This window comes from Dendropsophus ebraccatus, chromosome 2, assembly GCF_027789765.1.
Source record: "Dendropsophus ebraccatus isolate aDenEbr1 chromosome 2, aDenEbr1.pat, whole genome shotgun sequence".
NCBI classification, from domain to species: Eukaryota; Metazoa; Chordata; class Amphibia; order Anura; family Hylidae; genus Dendropsophus; species Dendropsophus ebraccatus.
Genome location: NC_091455.1, coordinates 128,548,415 through 128,564,304, shown reverse-complemented (window position 1 = coordinate 128,564,304; position 15,890 = coordinate 128,548,415). Strand labels below are relative to the sequence as shown.

Genomic DNA, 15,890 nt, shown 5'->3' with positions numbered 1-15,890 from the left:
AGATCTGCTTCTAGGGACCTCTTATCAGGATCCCAGAGATATAATGAACTAAATAAGCCGATCTTCTGAACTACTGCTTTAAATGAACTAGATCATAGTGACCTAATCACCAAAATGAACTAGATTTCCCATCACTAGTTGTGAGTGCTAGTAATTGGGACACTGTGTCCATGTAGAATCCAGCCCTATTTCATTTTATTCAGGGGGTCTGTATACAATGTATTCCCAGCTGAGGTTTCAATATGTAGCACACCTGCTTGCAACTATGCCACGATTTGTGTACATTACACTGTTTAACATCTTAACCCAGTGCTTTTCAATTCCAGTCCTCAGGCCTCACCAACAGGTCATGTTTTGAGGATTTCCTTAGTATTTCACAGGTGATATAATTATACTCATCAGGTATTATCACTGGTGTTCTTTGTATGGGATAGCCTCAAAACATGACCTGTTGGTGAGGCCCGAGGACTGGAATTGAGAAGCACTGTCTTAACCCATATTGATGTCAGGCTACATCATATGGGTTAAGGAGGATACAATGAGGGATCCCTACATGAGACCTCACTGTACAGTTCTGCCAGCAGCCGGGGACTGTGGCTATTAGCTAACGTGGCCTGATCTTCTCGCTGGCTAATTAAGCATTTAAATGCTAATGTCAAAACTGACAGCGGAATTTAATTGCAGGTAAAACAACACTTGTTGGTATATAGTGGAAGGATCACCTCCTGCAATGCATTCCCAGAGGGGCAATCCTTCCTACTTGCCGGGCCTCTGCACCGGGCCTCTATGCTGATCCCAGCTTGGCAATCCAATGCTATGGGCTTCAGCAGCCCCTAGTAATGGATCACTGATTGCATAGATCAATGCAGTACATATGAACTGCATTGATCTCTATGAACAATCAGTGCATTCATAGTAGTGTAAAATAGTGATCAAAAAGTTGCATATACGCAGGCTAGCTACTGATAGAAAGTACAGATCATGGTGCAAAAAATTACACCTCACACAGCCACATAGATAAAAAAAAAATTGCGTTATAAGGATGGTAAAAGAGCAATTTCAAACAATTTTTTTTTTTTTTTAAATAGGTTTTAATTTTTAAAAAGCAGTCAAATAAGATCAAAATTATACACATTGGGGGACATTTATGAAGTCCAGCGTTTTTTACGCCGGGCTTACAAATATCCCCGCAGCATTGCCTCTACACAAATCCTGAGCGCATGAAGCCCGCCCGTGCGAAAATTTTGAAACCGGTTTCCATATCATTTTTCCACCGGAAAAATGATAAATGTGATGCACGCAGAGGCCGCGCCCCCGTAATGCCTCCTCTCCTGCCCACCAGTGAAGGTGGTACAGATCTACGCCTAAAAAAGGTATTTCCGCCTTTTAATAAATGTCCCCTATTGTCTATCGTTGTGATCGTACTAACTTGAAAAGCATAGATAACACGTCATTTTCACTACTGGTTGAACAGCGTCAAAACAGTGTAAAACATTTCAATTATATGCTCAGTAATTAAAATATATCTAAAGTGGAGGATTTAAGACAATAGTTATTAACATCTATAGTTATTAACCTTCTCAGTTCACTGTTTAAGATGATATAATGTTTAGAGTTATACATCTCTATTTTCATGAAAATATAAAAGAAAAGTTAAAATAATGTAGAAACTACCAGCATAAGGGTGACTATGCTGAATGAACTATTGTTCACCGAGATAGTATTATCACAGTCAGAATGATTTGGCAGTTTTCCAACATGAATAATATGTGTTACTGCCCTTACTTCATAGTGACACAGTTGACATGGTTGACAAGAATGTAAAAGCCAACCTATAAACCTGCTGTGAATGGCAATTGCTCCATTCTATGGGTAAAATTGCTACCTGGCTCAACATATGGCAATCTAAAGAGACTGTTGGTACAACATCCCATCTGTAAATGTCTAACACCCATAACTTGTAACATTATATTTTTTTTTAAGAAAACCCTTTATGTCCCTCTTAACCCCTTAAGGACTAGGCCAATTTAAGTTTATGCATGTTTCTTTTTCCCTCCTCACCTTCTAACAGCCTTTTGGTTTCCATCTATCAGGGCTTGCTTTAGGGGGACCAACTGTATTTTGTAATGAAATCGGGATTTGAGATTTTTAAAGCCGCTCACCATATAGAAAAACTGACATGCTATCTTTATTCTGAGGGTCAGTATGTTTACAATGACTATAGTTGTATGGCTGCTGTTATGTTTTTGGATTTAAGGCATATAACTGTCATTTAAATGTCACTTCTTAAAAATCAATGAGTATCAATAGTACAAGTGATTTAAAAAAAATCTAATAGGTATTATTATGCAAAAGTATTTCCTTTTGTACTCAGAATGCTGTTTTGCTGCCTCCCCTCACTTCAAAAGAAGCAGGATTTCTGTGTCCATTATGCTCTATGGAGGGAGGAGGGGCCGAGGGGGGTAAGTGAGCATGAAGAGGAGAAAAGGCAGCTCTGTACAGCATATCATCCTGCAAACTTACCTCATCAAGTTTCCAGATTTCCAGATAAGCACCTACCTTTCTGACCTGTGAATCCAGCATTTTATGTGCCCAGACAGTCTTCAAATAGCAGTGCTGGTTCTCTTGAGGAAAAATAGAAACAGTAACCGGCACTACTATACAGGAGTGGTGCTCCTATCTGATTGTTATACTATTGGTCCTGAGCGCAATCCTGTTTTTTTGTTTTCTTTTATTCTTGTGAGCTGACCACTATCCATTTTTTGGACTGCTCTGGGTGTTTGGATCTGCTGGCTCTCCTAATTGGATAGATGTGTTTACGTGGCTCTATGGTGATATGGGAGTTTATTTCACCCACTATCACCCGGTGAGTAATTTTCTTCCTTGGTTCTGTACTGGATGAGCGCTGCTCCTACCTATTGTTCCATTGATCTACCCCAAAATGGTACCAATAAAACTAGTCCCCACACAACTCTGTAGATGATAAAAAGGGATTAAAATATTGCAATGCATTTACCTAAAAGGTAAATATGCCTAACTAGGTAGATTAAGAATTGTTCCGTTTTGTCAGTTACGGCTTCTCAGGGATTCTTGCCTGCTTTTTGGCTTCTGGATAACAAATCTGACTAGTCATTCCATAATATGTGATTTGGGGACCTAGGCAGATATGGCAGTCTGGGAAAGCTTGGTAACAATCTCTGTGGAGTTGTGATGGAGGATTCACTGATCATCAGTGATATACTGGCTGTATCTATTATGCAGTAACAGGCCTGTGGTCCCCATTGTGGCAGGATTTATCTCTATATAGCTAGACAAATTTGGAATTCAGAAGTATGGGAAAGTCATAGATAATAGGAAGGAGGAATGCCCAAACTGAGAGGGAATATAGCCACTCTACCTCAGCTACTGCTTTATTATACATCTTGCAGCAGCTCTGCTTCTGAAACAGGCAGTGTCGGACTGCTGTATCTTGGGGCTCACCAGAGGAAATGATCCTGGGGGCCCACCAATGAAGAACCAGAAAGAAATAACATGTGTGTAAGTGTTTGTGCAGGTTCTAAAGCTGGGGGCCCACCGGAGGATCCTATGGTCCTCTGGTGGGCCAGTCTGACACTGGACCCAGGCCTTTGGGGTACACTTGGTTGAGATGTTTGACCAGGTCCATCAGGTCTAACTGTCGCTATTGCCTGTTGGTGTAAGGACAGTTTACAATCCCAACTCCATGTGTCTTCACCCTCTCCTATTCACTGAAGCATACAAGGGGAAGGAGAGGGATAGGACCAGCACATTGGAGGCAAGCATTCATACTACTGGATAAGAAAAACAGGGCAGACAGAAGACAACAGCATCAATGTGCAGGCAGAAACAAAAGTGAACTATTATAAAAGTCTTAAGGGGCAGAACCCTTTTACAAGCTGAATGGAGCAGATGTTGCTGTAAGGCTGCAGTCATTAGTAAATATTGTATTGGTTTAAGACAGATGAACAAGAAAACTAAAGAGATCATCTACAAACAGAGATGTCATCATCTGTGAGTCATTGGATGTTCTGTGACTGTGTTTGATTATCTTCAGAACTAAGACTGCTGTAACATGTCCATAATAGCGACACAATTAAGTCTTTGTATCATGTCTACCACACTGAACTATTGAAAGATGAACTGAATGAAACATAATGAAATAGGTAGGTTGTCAGGACTGGTCAAGGTATACACAGAAGACACAGAGACAAGTGCAGCCCTGGCACTGTCCCACGGCCACTGTCCCTGCCTACTTGCCTCAACGTATCTGTTAGGAATATGACTTTGCGATCCTTGGTCCGTGCTGGGCGGTCGAGAAAGCGCTGAGTTTGTCTGTGTTTTTTTTTACTCTGTCTGAATTGTGTTGTATTTGCCAGCCACACCTGCTTTTCCTGGCAGACTCATGGCAGTGCAGGGGTTACTGCTCTGCTTGATCTCCTCAGCTGAACTTGCTGCTGGGATCAGGGCTTGTCCAATCATCTGCTGGACCTAGTCTCTGGTCCGAGATAAAAAGCAGCAAGTTTCTTTCTTCCCTGCTGACTATTAGAGTTCACTCGCCTGCTCAGCTCCCTGTTTAGTTACTCTGATCTCTGTATTCTGGACCTTCTGCTTCTGACCTCGACTATTCTTCTGTTTGCTGTTTTTGTACTTCGCCGCTCGACTGTTGCTGACCTGGTTTGTCTGACACCTCTTATTGTGTTTTGTTCGTCTGTCCGTGCTTTGTGTGTCACAACTATTCAGTGTAGGGACCGACTCCGTGGTTGTCCGGGCCGTTTAGGGACGTCTATGGCAAGTAGGCAGGGTCAGTGGGTGGGGTCAGCTCAGGGCTCACTGTCCGTGTTTTGTCAGACTGCCTTTGCCATACTGACCTTAACAGATAGTCAGCCCAAAAAATTTGTTGGGGTAACCTAGCATTATGGACGCCATGAAGACTCTGGTGAACCAGATGCAAGGTCTGAACACGCTGGTTCAGAACCTTGCTGAGCGCGTCCAGGAACAAGAGACTGCACCCCGAAAGGTGACCATGACCACCCCTCTACCTCCAGAAACTCCTGTGCAGCTCCCAGAAAAATTTAAGGGAGACAGGAAGCGTTTCCGAACATTTAGAGAGGGGTGCAAGTTGTTTTTTCGTTTGTGTCCCCACTCCTCTGGAGATGAGGACCAAAGGGTGGGCATTATTATGTCCCTCTTGCAGGGTACTCCTCAGGAGTGGGCTTTTTCATTACCCCCTGAATCCATGGAGTTGACCTCTGTGGATCAATTTTTTTGCTGCCTGTAACGCCTGGAGTAGTGGATCCACTGGACCGGCACCAGCGATGGCACAAACCTCACCAGGGAGCGGAGTCTAAGGGGCCGCTGGTTTTCACCAGAGCCCGCCGCAAGGCGGGATGGACTTGCTGCGGCAGGCGACCCCCAGGTCGCTACCCCTGGCTTGGTTGCTGGTGTCGGCAGGCGAGGCGTGGCAGGAGATGGCACAGGCAATAGTCTGCAGATGAGAGAGCACGTGACAGGCTGGACACGGGAACAGGTGGAGTGACAGGGGAACAGGAACCAGGAACAGGGACTTGGGACCAGGTAACGGACAGGACTCAGGAACAGGGACTTGGGACCAGGTAACGGACAGGACACAGGAACAACAGGGAGCTGGGCCAAACGCTATGGGAAGCATGTAGAGGCTCCAACACAGGGGACAGGGCAAGCTGGGATTTATAGGGGAGTGATTAGGTGCAACTACCAATTAGGAGCGCACTGCCCCTTTAAATCTGAGACAGCCGGCGCGCGCGCGCCCGCGGCGGGGGGGACGCGCGCGCCGGCCGGCACAGCGGGAGACAGGAGCGTGGAGAGGTGAGGCGCCCCCCGGGGCCGAGGTGATAGCAGCGCCGGGTCCCCGACTATGGACACCGGCTGCTGCATGGGGCAGGAAGCGGTCGCGGCGGCGGCCCGGAACGCGGGACGCCGCCGCGGCTGTGACAGTACCCCCCCCCTTTGGCCTCCCCCTCTTTCTTGCCTGCAGATGGCACAGGAAGCCACAAAGTCTTTGACATCTTGAAACAGACTGGGCCACCAGTAGTGGCGAGAGATCCGTTGGCCGGTCTTACGGACTCCAGGGTGCCCGGCCTCCAACGAGGAATGACCCCACTTCAAAATACCTCTTCGAAGCGCAGGGTGAACATGAGTCTTTCCGGGGGGTACTCTCCGAAGCGAGGAGGTGACGACTGGTGCTAGGCGATCAGGCGGGAAAACATGGCAAGGGACTGTGGGTCTGTGGACGAGGACCTTCTGTAAGTTCTCCCGGTGGTGAGAGGACCCGACCTTAGTCTTGGGTACGGAGAGAGGGTACACCTCGGCAGAGAAGGCATCCGCCGAGTCTTGGTCTTCTGCCGGTAGGTCGGATAGAGGCTTGGCTGGGACAGGAAACGACATAGTACACTTGGTCTGAGGTGACCTGAGACACTGGTTGGAACAGTCCTGACCCCAACTGAGAATCTCCCCGGTTCTCCAGTCCAGTTGAGGGGCATGTTCTTGCAGCCACGGGAGTCCCAGGAGGACCGCGGGGGAAGAATGGGGCAGGACGTAGAAGGATATCTCTTCTTGATGTAAAGGACCCACCTGGAGGACTAAAGGTGCGGTCTGGTAGTACACACGGTCGGTAAGAATTTCGCCTGTGACCGAGGAGATAGTCAGGGGCCTGGCTAGTCGGGTCACGGGTAGCCGCCATCTTTGGACCAATGTTGGCGCAATAAAACTGCCTGCTGACCCAGAATCGAGGAAGGCAGTAGTCTGATGATTTCGTCCTGAGAGAGTCCGGATGGAAACTGGCATAGACAGACTTGGAATGGTGGCATTCACACCTAGGGACACCTGTCCCACCGGACCTAGGTGCGAGCATTTTCCGGATGTTTGGGGACGTAGGGGACATCCCAGCCGGAAGTGATCGGAACCACCGCAATAGAGACAGAGATTCTGCTCCAGGCGCCGGATTCTTTCATCAGGCGTCAGGTGAGCCCGTTCCACCTGCATAGGAATCTCAGGAGAGGGTTGGGACATCGAAAGGTCAGGATTCTGGAAAACCGGCGCCAGCTGGGGATGGCGACGGGAACGGGTTAGTAAATGTTCATGCCGAACCTCCTCCTCCCTCTCCGAAAAAACGAGTATCAACTCGGGTGGCCAGTAGAATGAGTTCGTTCAGGGAGGTAGGCAGGTCTCGGGCAGCGAGCACGTCTCTCACACGACTAGACAGGCCCTTCTTGAAGGTGGCCAATAGGGCGGCCTCGTTCCAGTCCAATTCGGCTGCCAGGGTGCGGAACTGGATGGCGTAGTCACCAACAGAGGAGCTGCCTTGAGAGAGGTTGAGGAGAGCAGTCTCGGCTGAAGAAGCACGGGCAGGTTCCTCAAAGACGGAGCGAAACTCGAATAGGAAGGCCCGGAGATTGGCAGCAACTGGATCATCACGGTCCCACAGTGGCGTGGCCCAGGCCAGGGCTCTACCTTCTAATAGGCTGATGATGAAAGCCACTTTAGAGCGCTCGGTGGAAAACTGACTACTCAAAAGTTCAATGTGCATGGTGCACTGAGTCAAGAATCCTCTGCACAACTTAGAGTCCCCAGAGTACTTGCTTGGGAGGGCCAGTCGGAGTGAAGAAGAAGCGTCAGGAGGTGGTGTGCGCTGGGCAGTAGTCTGCTGCTGTAAGGCGGCAATGAGTTGCTGGATCTGCTGTGACTGTTTCTGGATTTGTTGCGCCTGCTGAGTGACCACTCTGGCGACGTCACGGAGATCGGGCACCTCGCCGGGATCCATGGTTGGAGCCTACTGTAACGCCTGGAGTAGTGGATCCACTGGACCGGCACCAGCGATGGCACAAACCTCACCAGGGAGCGGAGTCTAAGGGGCCGCTGGTTTTCACCAGAGCCCGCCGCAAGGCGGGATGGACTTGCTGCGGCAGGCGACCCCCAGGTCGCTACCCCTGGCTTGGTTGCTGGTGTCGGCAGGCGAGGCGTGGCAGGAGATGGCACAGGCAATAGTCTGCAGATGAGAGAGCACGTGACAGGCTGGACACGGGAACAGGTGGAGTGACAGGGGAACAGGAACCAGGAACAGGGACTTGGGACCAGGTAACGGACAGGACTCAGGAACAGGGACTTGGGACCAGGTAACGGACAGGACACAGGAACAACAGGGAGCTGGGCCAAACGCTATGGGAAGCATGTAGAGGCTCCAACACAGGGGACAGGGCAAGCTGGGATTTATAGGGGAGTGATTAGGTGCAACTACCAATTAGGAGCGCACTGCCCCTTTAAATCTGAGACAGCCGGCGCGCGCGCGCCCTAGGAGGCGGGGACGCGCGCGCCGGCCGGCACAGCGGGAGACAGGAGCGTGGAGAGGTGAGGCGCCCCCCGGGGCCGAGGTGATAGCAGCGCCGGGTCCCCGACTATGGACACCGGCTGCTGCATGGGGCAGGAAGCGGTCGCGGCGGCGGCCCGGAACGCGGGACGCCGCCGCGGCTGTGACAGTACCCCCCCCCCTTTGGCCTCCCCCTCTTTCTTGCCTGCAGATGGCACAGGAAGCCACAAAGTCTTTGACATCTTGAAACAGACTGGGCCACCAGTAGTGGCGAGAGATCCGTTGGCCGGTCTTACGGACTCCAGGGTGCCCGGCCTCCAACGAGGAATGACCCCACTTCAAAATACCTCTTCGAAGCGCAGGGTGAACATGAGTCTTTCCGGGGGGTACTCTCCGAAGCGAGGAGGTGACGACTGGTGCTAGGCGATCAGGCGGGAAAACATGGCAAGGGACTGTGGGTCTGTGGACGAGGACCTTCTGTAAGTTCTCCCGGTGGTGAGAGGACCCGACCTTAGTCTTGGGTACGGAGAGAGGGTACACCTCGGCAGAGAAGGCATCCGCCGAGTCTTGGTCTTCTGCCGGTAGGTCGGATAGAGGCTTGGCTGGGACAGGAAACGACATAGTACACTTGGTCTGAGGTGACCTGAGACACTGGTTGGAACAGTCCTGACCCCAACTGAGAATCTCCCCGGTTCTCCAGTCCAGTTGAGGGGCATGTTCTTGCAGCCACGGGAGTCCCAGGAGGACCGCGGGGGAAGAATGGGGCAGGACGTAGAAGGATATCTCTTCTTGATGTAAAGGACCCACCTGGAGGACTAAAGGTGCGGTCTGGTAGTACACACGGTCGGTAAGAATTTCGCCTGTGACCGAGGAGATAGTCAGGGGCCTGGCTAGTCGGGTCACGGGTAGCCGCCATCTTTGGACCAATGTTGGCGCAATAAAACTGCCTGCTGACCCAGAATCGAGGAAGGCAGTAGTCTGATGATTTCGTCCTGAGAGAGTCCGGATGGAAACTGGCATAGACAGACTTGGAATGGTGGCATTCACACCTAGGGACACCTGTCCCACCGGACCTAGGTGCGAGCATTTTCCGGATGTTTGGGGACGTAGGGGACATCCCAGCCGGAAGTGATCGGAACCACCGCAATAGAGACAGAGATTCTGCTCCAGGCGCCGGATTCTTTCATCAGGCGTCAGGTGAGCCCGTTCCACCTGCATAGGAATCTCAGGAGAGGGTTGGGACATCGAAAGGTCAGGATTCTGGAAAACCGGCGCCAGCTGGGGATGGCGACGGGAACGGGTTAGTAAATGTTCATGCCGAACCTCCTCCTCCCTCTCCGAAAAACGAGTATCAACTCGGGTGGCCAGTAGAATGAGTTCGTTCAGGGAGGTAGGCAGGTCTCGGGCAGCGAGCACGTCTCTCACACGACTAGACAGGCCCTTCTTGAAGGTGGCCAATAGGGCGGCCTCGTTCCAGTCCAATTCGGCTGCCAGGGTGCGGAACTGGATGGCGTAGTCACCAACAGAGGAGCTGCCTTGAGAGAGGTTGAGGAGAGCAGTCTCGGCTGAAGAAGCACGGGCAGGTTCCTCAAAGACGGAGCGAAACTCGAATAGGAAGGCCCGGAGATTGGCAGCAACTGGATCATCACGGTCCCACAGTGGCGTGGCCCAGGCCAGGGCTCTACCTTCTAATAGGCTGATGATGAAAGCCACTTTAGAGCGCTCGGTGGAAAACTGACTACTCAAAAGTTCAATGTGCATGGTGCACTGAGTCAAGAATCCTCTGCACAACTTAGAGTCCCCAGAGTACTTGCTTGGGAGGGCCAGTCGGAGTGAAGAAGAAGCGTCAGGAGGTGGTGTGCGCTGGGCAGTAGTCTGCTGCTGTAAGGCGGCAATGAGTTGCTGGATCTGCTGTGACTGTTTCTGGATTTGTTGCGCCTGCTGAGTGACCACTCTGGCGACGTCACGGAGATCGGGCACCTCGCCGGGATCCATGGTTGGAGCCTACTGTAACGCCTGGAGTAGTGGATCCACTGGACCGGCACCAGCGATGGCACAAACCTCACCAGGGAGCGGAGTCTAAGGGGCCGCTGGTTTTCACCAGAGCCCGCCGCAAGGCGGGATGGACTTGCTGCGGCAGGCGACCCCCAGGTCGCTACCCCTGGCTTGGTTGCTGGTGTCGGCAGGCGAGGCGTGGCAGGAGATGGCACAGGCAATAGTCTGCAGATGAGAGAGCACGTGACAGGCTGGACACGGGAACAGGTGGAGTGACAGGGGAACAGGAACCAGGAACAGGGACTTGGGACCAGGTAACGGACAGGACTCAGGAACAGGGACTTGGGACCAGGTAACGGACAGGACACAGGAACAACAGGGAGCTGGGCCAAACGCTATGGGAAGCATGTAGAGGCTCCAACACAGGGGACAGGGCAAGCTGGGATTTATAGGGGAGTGATTAGGTGCAACTACCAATTAGGAGCGCACTGCCCCTTTAAATCTGAGACAGCCGGCGCGCGCGCGCCCGAGGAGGCGGGGACGCGCGCGCCGGCCGGCACAGCGGGAGACAGGAGCGTGGAGAGGTGAGGCGCCCCCCGGGGCCGAGGTGATAGCAGCGCCGGGTCCCCGACTATGGACACCGGCTGCTGCATGGGGCAGGAAGCGGTCGCGGCGGCGGCCCGGAACGCGGGACGCCGCCGCGGCTGTGACAGTACCCCCCCCCTTTGGCCTCCCCCTCTTTCTTGCCTGCAGATGGCACAGGAAGCCACAAAGTCTTTGACATCTTGAAACAGACTGGGCCACCAGTAGTGGCGAGAGATCCGTTGGCCGGTCTTACGGACTCCAGGGTGCCCGGCCTCCAACGAGGAATGACCCCACTTCAAAATACCTCTTCGAAGCGCAGGGTGAACATGAGTCTTTCCGGGGGGTACTCTCCGAAGCGAGGAGGTGACGACTGGTGCTAGGCGATCAGGCGGGAAAACATGGCAAGGGACTGTGGGTCTGTGGACGAGGACCTTCTGTAAGTTCTCCCGGTGGTGAGAGGACCCGACCTTAGTCTTGGGTACGGAGAGAGGGTACACCTCGGCAGAGAAGGCATCCGCCGAGTCTTGGTCTTCTGCCGGTAGGTCGGATAGAGGCTTGGCTGGGACAGGAAACGACATAGTACACTTGGTCTGAGGTGACCTGAGACACTGGTTGGAACAGTCCTGACCCCAACTGAGAATCTCCCCGGTTCTCCAGTCCAGTTGAGGGGCATGTTCTTGCAGCCACGGGAGTCCCAGGAGGACCGCGGGGGAAGAATGGGGCAGGACGTAGAAGGATATCTCTTCTTGATGTAAAGGACCCACCTGGAGGACTAAAGGTGCGGTCTGGTAGTACACACGGTCGGTAAGAATTTCGCCTGTGACCGAGGAGATAGTCAGGGGCCTGGCTAGTCGGGTCACGGGTAGCCGCCATCTTTGGACCAATGTTGGCGCAATAAAACTGCCTGCTGACCCAGAATCGAGGAAGGCAGTAGTCTGATGATTTCGTCCTGAGAGAGTCCGGATGGAAACTGGCATAGACAGACTTGGAATGGTGGCATTCACACCTAGGGACACCTGTCCCACCGGACCTAGGTGCGAGCATTTTCCGGATGTTTGGGGACGTAGGGGACATCCCAGCCGGAAGTGATCGGAACCACCGCAATAGAGACAGAGATTCTGCTCCAGGCGCCGGATTCTTTCATCAGGCGTCAGGTGAGCCCGTTCCACCTGCATAGGAATCTCAGGAGAGGGTTGGGACATCGAAAGGTCAGGATTCTGGAAAACCGGCGCCAGCTGGGGATGGCGACGGGAACGGGTTAGTAAATGTTCATGCCGAACCTCCTCCTCCCTCTCCGAAAAACGAGTATCAACTCGGGTGGCCAGTAGAATGAGTTCGTTCAGGGAGGTAGGCAGGTCTCGGGCAGCGAGCACGTCTCTCACACGACTAGACAGGCCCTTCTTGAAGGTGGCCAATAGGGCGGCCTCGTTCCAGTCCAATTCGGCTGCCAGGGTGCGGAACTGGATGGCGTAGTCACCAACAGAGGAGCTGCCTTGAGAGAGGTTGAGGAGAGCAGTCTCGGCTGAAGAAGCACGGGCAGGTTCCTCAAAGACGGAGCGAAACTCGAATAGGAAGGCCCGGAGATTGGCAGCAACTGGATCATCACGGTCCCACAGTGGCGTGGCCCAGGCCAGGGCTCTACCTTCTAATAGGCTGATGATGAAAGCCACTTTAGAGCGCTCGGTGGAAAACTGACTACTCAAAAGTTCAATGTGCATGGTGCACTGAGTCAAGAATCCTCTGCACAACTTAGAGTCCCCAGAGTACTTGCTTGGGAGGGCCAGTCGGAGTGAAGAAGAAGCGTCAGGAGGTGGTGTGCGCTGGGCAGTAGTCTGCTGCTGTAAGGCGGCAATGAGTTGCTGGATCTGCTGTGACTGTTTCTGGATTTGTTGCGCCTGCTGAGTGACCACTCTGGCGACGTCACGGAGATCGGGCACCTCGCCGGGATCCATGGTTGGAGCCTACTGTAACGCCTGGAGTAGTGGATCCACTGGACCGGCACCAGCGATGGCACAAACCTCACCAGGGAGCGGAGTCTAAGGGGCCGCTGGTTTTCACCAGAGCCCGCCGCAAGGCGGGATGGACTTGCTGCGGCAGGCGACCCCCAGGTCGCTACCCCTGGCTTGGTTGCTGGTGTCGGCAGGCGAGGCGTGGCAGGAGATGGCACAGGCAATAGTCTGCAGATGAGAGAGCACGTGACAGGCTGGACACGGGAACAGGTGGAGTGACAGGGGAACAGGAACCAGGAACAGGGACTTGGGACCAGGTAACGGACAGGACTCAGGAACAGGGACTTGGGACCAGGTAACGGACAGGACACAGGAACAACAGGGAGCTGGGCCAAACGCTATGGGAAGCATGTAGAGGCTCCAACACAGGGGACAGGGCAAGCTGGGATTTATAGGGGAGTGATTAGGTGCAACTACCAATTAGGAGCGCACTGCCCCTTTAAATCTGAGACAGCCGGCGCGCGCGCGCCCTAGGAGGCGGGGACGCGCGCGCCGGCCGGCACAGCGGGAGACAGGAGCGTGGAGAGGTGAGGCGCCCCCCGGGGCCGAGGTGATAGCAGCGCCGGGTCCCCGACTATGGACACCGGCTGCTGCATGGGGCAGGAAGCGGTCGCGGCGGCGGCCCGGAACGCGGGGCGCCGCCGCGGCTGTGACACTGCCCTAGGACTCCTGTATGACGATCCAGACCTAGCAGGGGAAGCAGAACGCCAACTGACTTCCATGAAACAGGGAAAAAGACCTGTGGAGGAGTACTGTGCGGAATTCAGACAGTGGTGTGTGTCATCTGTGTCATCCTGTCAGCTCAGGGCTCACTGTCCGTGTTTTGTCAGTCTGCCTTTGCCATACTGACCTTAACAGTATCCTAAACAACATGGGACAACTTGGAGAAGTTCCCTGCGCTAAAATAGGTGTAACAGGACAGGAGACATATACGGGACAATTACAAGACAATTATGGAACAAGGAACAAGGACAAAAATACACAATAACAGGTGGTCAGTAAGCTAGAGTCAAACCAGGAGAGTCAGAAACTAGTACAAAGTCACTGGGCAATAAACAGTGTCAATGAGGCAAACAAAATTTAGGAAAAACCTAAGGACTAAAATACAGACCAGATCAGAAGGTCTGCTCCGATCGCCACCCCCGCTACCGCTCCGATCACACCCCCACCCCACACCCGCCGGGGATTTTGAAGACCTGCTACGCGGTATGCTCGTGGCGGGGGCGATCGGAGAGACGGGGGGGGGGAGATCGGAGAGAGGGGGCTGCGGTTGAGCGGGGGGCCGGGCTGCGAGCGGGGGCGGGGCGGTCTGCGGGCGGGGGGGGAGATCTGCGGGCGTGCGATCGCAAAACGATTTTTCCGTACGATATCGTACCGTCTAAACGCTGATCGTCATAAAAAAAAATCCTTAAACTTACGATCGAGCCAATTATCGCTCCGTGTAAACTTAGCATATGGGCCCATTTAAACAGAAAGATTATCTGACAGATTATCTGCCAAAGATTTGAAGCCAAAGCCAGGAATGGATTTGGAAAGAGGAGAAATCTCTCCTACATGACCTGATTTCTGTTTATAGTCAGTTTCTGGCTTTGGCTTCAAATCTTTGGCATATAATCTGTCAGATAATCTTTCTGTGTAAATGGACCCTCATGCTGGGTTTACACGGAACGATTATCGTGCAAATTTGCACGATAACGATTGAATTCGAACGATAATCGTACGTGTAAACAAGTCGAACGATCGAACGACGAGCGAGAAATCGTTCATTTTGATCTTTTAACAGGTTCTTAAATCGTCGTTCGCAAAAATTCGCCGATTGTTCCGTGTAAACCGTCGTCGCGTGATAGTCCGGCCGCCCGCAGCCCGCAGCGGGGGGGGGGGGGGCGATCGGAGCGGCGGGGGTGGCGATCGGAGCGGCGGGGGTGCCGATCGGGGCGGCGCAGGGGGCTGCGGTTGAGCGGGGGGGGGGGGCAGGCTGCAGGGGGGGCGGGATGCGGGCGCGCGATCGCAAATGATTTTTCCGTACGATATATCGTACCGTCTAAACGCTGATCGTTATAAAAAAAAATTGTTACTTCGAAATTGTTAATCGTGCGAACAGGCCAATAATCGCCTCGTGTAAACTTAGCAAAAGACGGGGGATAGGGCTGTCAATCACTGGCAAGGAGTTAACTGTTAAGTTGCTGGTAGAACTCACTCCAGAAAAGTCTGGAGTCTGGGAGTTAACAAGAATGTATCAATTAAGCTAGACAGAATCCACCTGTTCACACGGCTGGGAGCAGCATGGCGCCTGTTCACCTAGCTAGCACAAGTCCTACTACTTGAAAATGTGTGGTGTCTACCAAGGCTAACCAGAACCTCTCCTATACCCCTGAGCAGGGCCAGACTGGGACAAAAAAAAAATCAGCCCTGGCACACAAACTACCCCACCTACCCACATAACAACAATAGAATGTTGAATTAGAATGTTGGCGTATAATGTTGCCATAGAATGTAAGTTAAGAATGTTATGTAAACATTTTAAGCCAGGTTTCAATGTCAACATTCTATATCAACATTCTAAGCTGTAACGCCTGGAGTCGTGGATCCACTGAACCGTTTCTAGCGATGGCACAAACCTCACCAGGGAGCGGAGTCTAAGGGGCCGGGATGGGCTTGCTGTGGCAGGCGACCCCCAGGTCGCTACCCCTGGCTTGGTTGCTAGTGACGGCAGGCGAGGCGTGGCAGGAGCAGTAGGCAGGAGATAGTGCTGGCAGAGGTCTGTAGGCGTAATCGCAGGTGGCAGACAGTACTCAGGAACAAATAGGAAGGCAGCGGACAGGGGCTAGGGACCGGGTAGCGAACAGGAACAAGGAACAAGGACTGAGGTCAGGAACAACAGGGAGCTGGGCCAAACGCTATGGGAAGCATGTAGAGGCTCCAACACGAGGGTCAGGGCATGC

The 15,890-nt window shown here is 52.6% G+C and overlaps 1 protein-coding gene across 2 annotated transcripts in view; it reads left to right on the top strand.

Moving 5' to 3' along the window:
* Positions 1 to 15,890, top strand: part of LOC138783514 (carboxymethylenebutenolidase homolog) — a 55,727-nt gene that overhangs the window by 21,884 nt on the left and 17,953 nt on the right. Inside the window, exon 1 of one of the 2 annotated variants that reach the window (XM_069958304.1) lies at positions 3,519 to 3,537. The exons of the other annotated variant lie outside the window; for it this stretch is intronic. The gene's annotated coding sequence lies outside the window, so the exon portion shown is untranslated. Of the gene's footprint in view, positions 1 to 3,518; positions 3,538 to 15,890 lie in introns of those variants that run through there. 2 annotated transcript variants of the gene reach the window in all.